Consider the following 10,684-nt stretch of genomic DNA (forward strand, 5'->3'; position numbering starts at 1 on the left):
AACCCGACCACCACTGAACAAGACACACAAGTTGAAACATCAAAAGTGGGCCATGAAATATCTGAAGACCGATTTTTCAAAAGTTTAATGGACTGATGAGATGAGAGTGACTTTTGATGGACCAGATGGATCAGTAACGGGCACAGAGCTCCACTCCAACTCTGATGTCGGCAAGGTGGAGGTGGGGTGTTGGTATTATTAAAAGATGAGCTAGTTGGACCTTTTCGGGTTGAAGATGGACTCAAAATCAACTCCCAAACCTACTGCCAGTTTTTAGAAGATGAAGGCACTTTTTTCAGGCAGTGGTACAGGAACACGTTTGCATCTTTCAAGAAGACCATGATTTTTATGCAGGACAATGCTCCATCACATGCATTGAAGTACTCCACTGCGTGTCTAGCCAGTACAGACCTTAAAGATTAAAGAATAACAACATGGCCCCCTGCCTCACCTAACCTAAAGCCCTTCTTAAACGGGAGATTTACAGGGAAGGAAAACAATACACCTCGCTGAACAAACAGTGTCTGGGAGGCCGTGGTTGCTGCTTCACAAAAAGTTGATTGTCAATAGATCAAGAAACAGACAGACTCCATGAATGGAATGCTTGTTATTAAAAGGAAAGGTGACTATGTTGGTCACTGATTTATTTTTATTTTTTTTTAAATGTCAAATTCTTTTGTAAATTTTAAGTTATTTGTTTATTATTCTCACTTTCACGGATGAAAATAAATGGAATGTTTGTGTTTTTCTTTTAGCTGAGTAATAATTCTGCACACTAATAATTGTGCACACACATGTATTCCCCTGAGAATATTCACACTCGCATTTCCTTTGTAAAACTTTCAGGTTTATTAACATTTTGGATTGACTGATAGCACTGTACTTGTTGCAATAATTGTTAGCGACTTGCCTAATAATTGTGCACACAGTGTACATGTACATATTTTTTTTGTTTTGCCATCAGAGTGGTAAGGATAGCACATTTGGGAAAAAAATTTCCTTCATATTTTAATTAAGATGTCCACCAGTATTTTTTTGGAGAGATGCTATTCAGTGCATTCATCTCCTGTTACCGTACAGTAATTAAACGTAATCTGGAAAGCAAAAATATAGATACTTTATTCATCCCAAGGGGAAATTCACATATAGTGGATACAGAAAGAAAGAACCTTATTATTCACTACTTCTTGCAGGCACAGAAAATGTTTTATGTGTTAATCAGTTGAAATTACTGAATGTTAATTTTTTTTTCCCCTTAAGGATTATCTGATTAGTTTGGGAATTGCTCTTGTCCAGTAAATCATTTTATCTTCCTCTGTTTAGTTTCATGTATATTTTAAATTATGCAATGTTTGCCATTGGAAAATTCTGAGTTGTGTGGGTGCTTCACACCATGTTCTCTAATTCAGAAAAGCATAGCTATGAGTGTTGAGTACTATTTATTATACTAGCGTTTGAGAACTTCTGGAAATGGCTGCTACAGTGCACAACATACTACTGACCTCTCTCTTTAAAGTGCAGGTTATGAATTGTGTACAAGGTAAAGCAGCAAAAAAGTCTTTATCTGGATAGCCTTTCTAGGTTGCTCTCCATGTATTGCAAGCAAACTTGATGGACTGAACAGTCTCCTCTCTTTTGACAAACTTGTAATATCAAAGGTCACCATTCTTGTAACGTGAACTCCAGTGGAGCCATACAGCTTCAGGTTGCATGGTTTTAATTCTAAAGCTTTTCAAAGGCAATATGTGACTGATGTTAACATTCAGGTGTGTTAACAATGCACCACGCAGAAGTACTTTTTCATACATCTGTCCTGATTTGCCCACCTCTTTTATCTTAATTCCATTAACTGAAAGAGCTCTTAACAAACATCTAATAAATGGAATAGGCTTTTGTGAAGTAAAGTTCATGAATCCGTCTCCAGTTAACAAAGCAACACACACTTATAGTTATTTTCAATTCGGCAAAAGGAAAATGTCTTTATAAAGAAATGATTTCAATAAAATATAGGCAACAAAAGAGAATATTTCAGCCAGTCCTTAAAATGGTGCAGTTCTTTATAACCTAGAATGAATACTACTGACCCTGGAGTTTCAATCTTGCTTTGCCTCCTTCTATATATTGATAAAAGTGCTTTTATATTTAGTGTTATGTCAAGGTTGCTTTAGAAATTGAATTATTAGAAATTATGGACGGGTGACGATAATACAGAAGTTGAAATTTGTCTACCCATTTCTAGATAATCTGCTGCTCCTGATTGAATTTGTTTTGTTGAAAATGTTCTTTTAATCATAATTACTACTAAAGCCCACTTCTTGTACCGACTTAAACCCAAGAAGTGTTTGTTTTTTTTATTGTTTTTTTTTTTAAACAAATTCACTAAAGTTTTAGTTACTTTAGTACGGTTTCATTTCCAAATAGCATTTCCTGAAAAATTGCTATAGTAAATTTCTCTGTTCACAATCAGCAAAAGCAGAACGTGGTCATCGTCGGGTTCCAAGCTCGTTCATTTTTCTGTTATGTCTGCATCCTTTTCTCCTCTTGTGTGGACTGTGACATGCTGGGGCTCACTGTTTCTTGAACATGGTGATTATTTTAGAACTTTGTTTTTAGTTATATTAGATTTCCCTTCCATTTTCTTATCTTTCCTGTTGCTGTTTGCACTCTTCCACTCCTTGCAAAAAGTTGCCAGCAGGTGGGTGTTTTAATATCTCTGTTTCTTTTCTCTTCTACAGTTTTGTGTGTAGTCATATAATTTCCCCATATGGCAGCTACCCTTTTTTTTTTTTGGAGAAGTTTATATCTAGTGTGTGTATGAGTAGTGTATTCTAAAAGTGTTGCAGCCTGGTTTTAAAACCATTTACATTTTTTCTCCTCCCAACACCATGGGATTAATAAAATCAATCACGCTGTACTCAATACCTTAAAATGAAAACTGCATTTTAGAATTTTTTTTTGCAGAATGTATTAATAAAAAAGACAATTACTTTGTTAAAGTACCTTTGGCAGTGATTCCTGCCAGGAGTGAAACTTTGCTCAACTGGATTTGGTGTTTTTCTGCCGTTGTTCTGGGCAGATTCTCTCACGCTGTTAGCTTGCATGGAGACTGTATTTTCAGTTCTCTCCAGGATTGTTCGATTGGGTTCAAGTCCATGTGCACAGAACACTCACAGAGTTGTCCCTAAGCCAGTCTTGTGTTGTCTTTGCCTTGTGCTGAGAGTCATTGTCTTGTTTGAAGGTGAATCTTTGACCCAGTGTGAGGTCCAGAGCACTCTGGAGCAGAGTTTCATTAAGGATATCTCTGCACTTTGTACAGTTCAGCTTTCTTTCAACGTTGTCTAGTCTCCATTGCTGAGAAATAACACTACAGCATGATTTCACCACCATGTTTCACAGTGGGAATGATATTGCACAGATGATGAGTGGAGTCTGATTTCCTCCAGACCTAACTCTTTGAGATGTGGCCAAACAGTTCAATCTTGGTTTCATCAGACTAGATAATCTTATTTCTCATAGTCTGAGATTCCTTCAAGTGCGTTTTTGCAAACTCACTTGGGCTTTCATGTTTTCATCTGGCCATTCTGCCGTAAAGTTCAGGGTAGCTGAGTGTTTCAGTTGTCCTTCTGGAAATTTCTCCAAACTCTACACAGGTTCTTTGGAGTTCAGACAGAGTGACCATTAGGTTAGTGGTTACCATTCTTATTCTGGCCCTTCACTCTCTTAATTGCTCAGTTTGGTCAGGCATCTTAACTGAGAAATGAATTCCTATCCTTACTGGACTGTTTTGACTTGACACAACATGTTGATTTTCCCACCCACTCTGGTGGTCATATACTGGATCTGATCTGCACTTCTGGACTATCTGTTGCCAACATTTACAGCACTGATTTGGGACTCTCTGACCATAAAGCAGTATTTTTTACTGTCTCACTGCCTTTATCTCCTCTTACCTGTAAATGACAAATTTCTTACAGAAACCTTAAAAATATTTGTCCCTCTATCCTTTCTGGATCCATTTCTGATCGTTTACTGTCTGCACCTATTCCGTCAACACTAGATAGTCTTGTTGACCACTATAACTCAGCTCTTCATTCTGCATTAGATAAAACAGCTCCTTTAAAACATAAGGAGGTTTCCTTTAAACGTTCAGCTCCTTGGTATAATTCAGAATTGCGATCTATGAAAGCAGCTGGCCGACGCCTTGAGAGAATGTCACGTAAGACTGGCCTCACCGTGCACATCCAGGCTTTCTCTGACCACCAAAGAGCTTACAGAGAAACACTAACTGCAACTAAGAACGCGCACTATGGCAGAATAATAGAAAGTGGCCATGATAACCCAAGAGTTTTGTTCTCTGTAGTTAATAAACTACTCCAACCCACATTTGGCCCAACTACCTCTTCTACTGAAGTCTTTGAGGAATTCCTCAACTTTTTCTGTAACAAAATTAAAGATCTAAATAATTCAACTAACATAAATACATCATCTGTTTATACCTCTCCCTGTTTTCCCACTCCGTCCAGCTCCTTCTCCAAGTTCTCACCAGTCACCTCTGCGTTTGTTAATAACCTGCTTTGTAAGATGAGGCCGACTACTTGTGTACTGGACCCCATCCCCAGCACACTACTTAAATCCTGCCTTTGTGCCATAATCCCGACTATTACAACAATAATAAACTCATCCCTTGACACTGGCTCTGTACCACTCACTTTTAAAATCATTTCTGTAACCTCAATGTTAAAAAAGTCTGGTCTTGATGCTGACGATCTTAACAATTTCCGGCCTATTTCCCACTTACCTTTCCTGTCAAAAGTTCTTGAGCGTGTTGTAGCCTCCCAACTCACCAATTACTTAACCTCTAATAATTTGATGAAACCCTTTCAGTCTGGTTTCAGTGTGCAGCACAGCTGTGAAACTGCTCTGCTACGGGTAACCAATGATTTGCATATGGCAGCAAACTCTGGACAAACCAGAATATTAATTCTATTAGACCTCAGTGCAGCATTTGACACTGTCAGACATGACATTCTACTGTCCAGAATGAAGAACATGCTGGGTATCTCTGGCACTGCCCTCCAGTGGTTCAAGTCCTATCTGAGTGATAGGCAAGAGTTTGTTAGTCTTGGCAACAGCAGATCCAGCTCAGCGCCAGTCACACAAGGAGTTCCACAGGGCTCTGTCCTCGGCCCTCTTCTCTTCTGTATTTATATGCTTCCCCTTGGCCATATTATTCGTAGCTATGGACTGGGTTATCATGTTTATGCAGATGATACTCAACTCTACTTCAATGTTAAAAGTGGAGCTTCATCAGAGCTTTCTCAGCTCACAACCTGCCTTAGTGAAATTAAAACCTGGATGGAGCCGAACTCTTTAAAATTAAACTGCAACAAAACTGAACTCCTGCAAATTGGGACTAAAATGCAACTTAATAAAATGAGCTCCTTCCCAGTCCATCTTGGCGGTGATCTCATCAGACCTGCCTCTACTGCAAAGAATCTCGGTGTTATTTTTGATTCCTTCCTCTCCTATTCCGCCTACATAAATCACATTAAAATAAGTAAACTTTCTTACTTTCACCTCCGTAACATATCACGTGTTCGCTCCTTCCTCTTCTTTTCTAAAGCTGAGAAACTTGTCCATGCTTTTATCACATCCCGCACTGATTATTGTAACTCGCTACTGGCAGGTGCCCCTTCTAATCTTATATCACAGCTCTAGCTTATTCAAAACTCAGCTGCAGGACTCCTTACTCGAACCAGCAGCAGCGAGCACATCACACCCATCCTGCTCCGTCTTCACTGGCTGCCTGTGTCTTACAGAATCGAATATGAAATCCTACTAATAACCTACAAAGCCTTAAATAGCCTCACGCCAAACTACAACAGTGACCTTCTCCATCACTATGTGCCTGTCCGTCCACTAAGGTCCTCTGATTCTGGCAATCTTGTTGTGCCCCACACTAATCTTAACTCCATGGGTGACAGGACCTTCAACTGTATAGCACCCAGACTCTGGAATGGCCTACCGAAATTAATCAGATCAGCTGACTCCATGAATTCTTTTAAAAAACAACTCAAAACTCATCTGTTCAGGAAGGCTTTTAGCTCTACTTGACTTTATTACCCTTCTCTCAGTTTACCTTTCTGTCAAGATGCTCATATAACCTGTGTGTGTGCTAGACCATCAATTGTGTTGTCTGTTAGGCTTTTCTCTGAATTCACTGTCGTAATCTTCTTTATTTATTTATCTGGTTTGTACAATGCTATATACTGTATACCCTGCCGTTCTTTCTTATATTCTGTAAGTGCCTTGAGCATGGGAAAGGCGTTATATAAATAAAATGCATTATTAGGCAGTTGGCTCTAGGAAGAGTTGTGATTGTTTCAAACTTCATCCATTTAAGAATTATGGAAGTCACTGTTCTCTTGGGAGCCTTCAATGCTGCAAATCCTTTTTGTAGCTTTTCCCTGATCTGTCCTGTCTGTAAGCTCTGTAGGAAATTCCTTCAGCCTCATGGCTGGGTTTGTGGACTAATTAATATACATTGTCAGCTGTGGGACCTTCTATAGATCAATTGGTGCTTTTCCTTTATCGTGTCCAGTCAATTGAACTGACCACAGGTGAAATCTAAAGATGGTGGAGAAATATCTCAGCCAAGAATAATGAAACGGGATGCACTTCAGACACATTTCAAGTGTCATAGCAAAGGGTCTGAATACTTGTGACAATGTGTTTTTTTTTTTTAAAAAAACTAGAGGGTTTAGCCCCCTGCTTGCTACGCTCGCCAACCCCGTGCCTTTGCAGTTCTGTGGGAATGCGGTTGTACAATTTAAAAAGATTTCTATTTTCTTGGGAATAGTTACAGTACATATGCATAAGAACTATTTTACATTACAGCAAGTAATTAACCATATTAAAAAAGAGTAAAACGTAATAATTTGAAAGTAAATTATGTTTCATGTTGCGTTAGAGTTATTTGTTGTGTAATACGATTTTGTTCTATTTGGCTTCGAAATTAACACACAAATATTTTTTACATTTACACTTTTACTGTAAAACTTCAGTAAAAACAATTTTTCGAATAAAATTTTCTTCACTATCACATTGAATTTTGATGCTGTGTTTGGACTTTCATCGTGAAAACACAGTCATAACGGCCCGTAATTGAATTTTGTTTCTATCCTTCTATTAAATAAAACAACTTTTTCGAATGTTTGGCTCTGAAATGTGTTAATTGTCTTTGCAAAAGTTATTCTAATGGAAAACTGTTAACGTTTTAATACAAATGGCATATCAAGATCTCCTTTGTTGTGTAATGTTATCTGCGGAAGATGTACAGTACTACATTACCTTTCTTGTATACATTCTTCTTTCTACAGTAATTCATGTGGTAGAAGACTGGATGGTGTTAACAGTTGTAGATATTCTTCAGGATATTGTAAGTTGATGTTTTCATCTTCCGCACGATCAGCACCAACTGTTTCAGCATAGTCTATTGAAATGCATTTAATCAATTTGCAGTGTAACCGGTCGACATTTTTGGTGTTGATTCATTTGATTTCCTTGTTTCTCGGTGCTAGGATTGCCTGTGTACTCATTTTTTCTGTTGATAACCTTTCATGATTATCTTCAATAAGATTTAGACATAATATGTCTTCTTTAATTAAGAATTTCAAGTGAGGAAAACGTTAAAATGTATAAGAGGTGAGAGAGCAGAAAATGTGCTTGTCAAAAGCATTCACACGAATGAGAGGTGTGATTGCCATGTGCGTGGTTGAAAATGTTTGAGAGGAGAGCGTAACTTGAAAAAATCTGATAGCCAAGGTCTGAACTTGCGCGACTTGAAAAAATCTTCCTAAAATTCTTGTCTCATTGAAGGATTTTTTTTATTATAATAGAGAGATAAATTTGCAAGAATTTTTGGTATTCTGTTTTTGCTTTTTAATTCTGGGATATTGAAGGATGTGATATTAGTACAAGAGTACAACACAGCAAAATGTGAAAAAGTATGTGTGTGTGTGTATATATATATATATATATATATATATATATATATATATATATATATATATATATATATATATATATATATATATATATATATATATATATATATATATATATATATATATATATATATATATATATATATATATATATATATATATATATATATATATATATATATACAGTATATATATATATATATATATATATATATATATGTGGCCCCCGCCTGGCTGGAGCCCGGCGGGGCGTAGGAAGGGCGTGAGGAGGGCTTGTGCCTCCTCCAGACATGAGGCGTCCGTCCTGGTTCTGTTGGGGGCCACGGGTTGAGGGCATGGAAGCCCTTCCTGTAGGGGCCCGTGGTCACCGCCAGGCGGCGCCCGATGCGGTTTATCCGATGTGGTTGCGGTCGGGGCTGGAGCCCGGCGGGGCGCTGGAGGACGGAGGAGGCGAGTGCCTCCTCCAGACAGAGTGGGGCGTCCGTCCTGGTTAGGCAGGGGCCTGGGTACAGGGCTTTGAAGCCCAGCCCTGTAGGGACCTGTGGCCACCGCCAGGCGGCGCCCGCTGCCTAATTATCCGGGAGCCCGGCACTTCTGCCACACCAGGAAGTGCGGGGCTGTGTGGCACCCGGAGAGCTGCCAGGAAGACAGCCGACACTTCCGCCACGCTGGGCGTGGCTAAGGACGGAACACCTGGGGCTCATCCGGGAGCCTTATAGGAGGCCGCCTCCCTCCAGTCATTGGTGGAAGTCGGGAGGAAGCAGGCGGAGCTGGAGGCGGGGGGGGAGGCGGCCAGGACAAAGGCACAGAGACTGTGGGCCCTGGACTTTGGGGAATCAGTGCCAAGGGAGCTGGGGTTGTGAGTGCACGAGACTTTTCTAACTTGTAAATAGTGTGTAAATAAACAGTGTGTTGGGCAAAAATATGCTGTCCGTCTGTCTGTGCCGGGGCCAGCGTTCACAGTGGCGTAGCCGGCAGGATGCTCCGCCTGGGACAAGGCAGGGACCTGAGTTCAAACAATTAATTTCTGTGAACGGCCCGGCGCAGCAGCGGACCCCACACACTGGCGGCGGCGGCCGTGCACAACCAGCGGAGCGTTCGCCCAGAAACCGCCACCGGACAGCGGAATTACTTTCCCGTGCGAGGAGGAGAACCCGGACATCGCCGGGCGCAGCGGGCTCAGTCGCTGTCGAGACAGACAGCCAGGCGGCGTGGCAGCACAGAAGGCCACACGGCGGGGCCTCGGCATGGCAGGATCCGGGAGGTAAGTGCCCTGCCCTGCATTCATCGGCCCCTCGGGTGGTCTTACCTTCATTTCTACAGGGAGGGACGAACCGGATCGCGTCCGTGGCAGGAGCACGGCGCGCCACGGGCTGTAGGCAGCGCGGCGCGCGCGGCAGCAAAGAAGGCTGCGGAAGCGGAGCGCTGCGGCTCAAGGAATCGCCGCAGCCACAGCGCAGGGAGGCACGTCTCCGCACTTTCGGAGCAGGGGAGGCAAGATGGCCGCGGGCGGAGGTCCCGCCCGCTGACAAACGCGGATTGGCGGTGTGTCTTGCGTGCCCGCCGATGATTGGATAGAGGCGGGCCCAAGGAACGCCAGTCTCGTGCCAAACCGAGACCCGATTGGGCCAGAGGAGTTGCCCAGAGGAGGCAGGCGTGCGTGGAGCTGATGGACAGGTAAGCCCACCGGCGTCTGTCTCTCTCTCCACCAGCGGCTCGGCGTGTGTCGGAGGAGTCCTTCGCCCGCCAAGCCGTCTTTAGAGGAATTGCTGCGTGTTCTCGCCGCTCAGTGTGAGCAGCTGATGGAGATGGCGGTCGGCGTCGAGAGACACACAGCGTGAGGCGGAGGATCGGGCGGCGCTGGAACCGGAGGCAGGCAGAACACGGCGGGAGTGGTGAGTGTTGCCGTTCCGTAGAGCAAGTGGGGGTTCGCCGAACATGGCCGTGACGATTACGGGGCGACCGGCTCCAGTAAGCGACCTCCCAACAGCGGATCTTGGCGGTGCAGGCGGCTAGCGAGGCGAGGCTCGAACACGCAAGGGCTGGTAGGATCGGGGCTGCTGAGTGCCCTGGGTCCTAGCGCCCTGCGCTTCAAGCCTGCAGCTGTCTCCTGTCGCTCTGCCTGGGCGCAGAGCGGGGCTGGATTTGAGCTTTGCTGTGCTCAGACCCAGACCGTCAGCGCGTCCAAGAAAAGAAGGAGGAACGAAGGGTGAATGCGGTTCCTCCAATAGGAAGAGCGCGCTGCGCTGGAGTGCGCGTCGGAGAAGGGCCGTCCTCTGGATGGACAGAGGAGATCCCTGGGGGCTGGGCGAGCTGCCTGCGAGGCGGTGCCGAGCCGGCAGGGGACGGGCATGGAACCTGCGGCGGAGGACTTCAGCAGGCAAGTTGGGGGCTGTCGGAGGGGCAGGAGCACGCGGTCGTCACGGAGGAGACCGGCGGCTTCGGGGTGAGTGTCCTGGCTGTGCTTCTGGCCCTCTGTTCCTTTATTTTACAGGCCGAAGCCCGCGGCGCTGAGGCCGATGTCGACAGGGACCTGCCCTCCTGGAACGGGCGCTCGGCGGAGTGCTCCACGCCGGGGAGGCCTCACGGTGACCCGCTGGGGAACAGCGAGGCGGGCGGCGCAGACCACAGGGGCGTTTGCGCTGGCGAGGGTGCGAAGACAGATGTCCCAGGGTGCC

Source organism: Polypterus senegalus, chromosome 3 (assembly GCF_016835505.1).
Source record: "Polypterus senegalus isolate Bchr_013 chromosome 3, ASM1683550v1, whole genome shotgun sequence".
NCBI classification, from domain to species: domain Eukaryota; kingdom Metazoa; phylum Chordata; class Cladistia; order Polypteriformes; family Polypteridae; genus Polypterus; species Polypterus senegalus.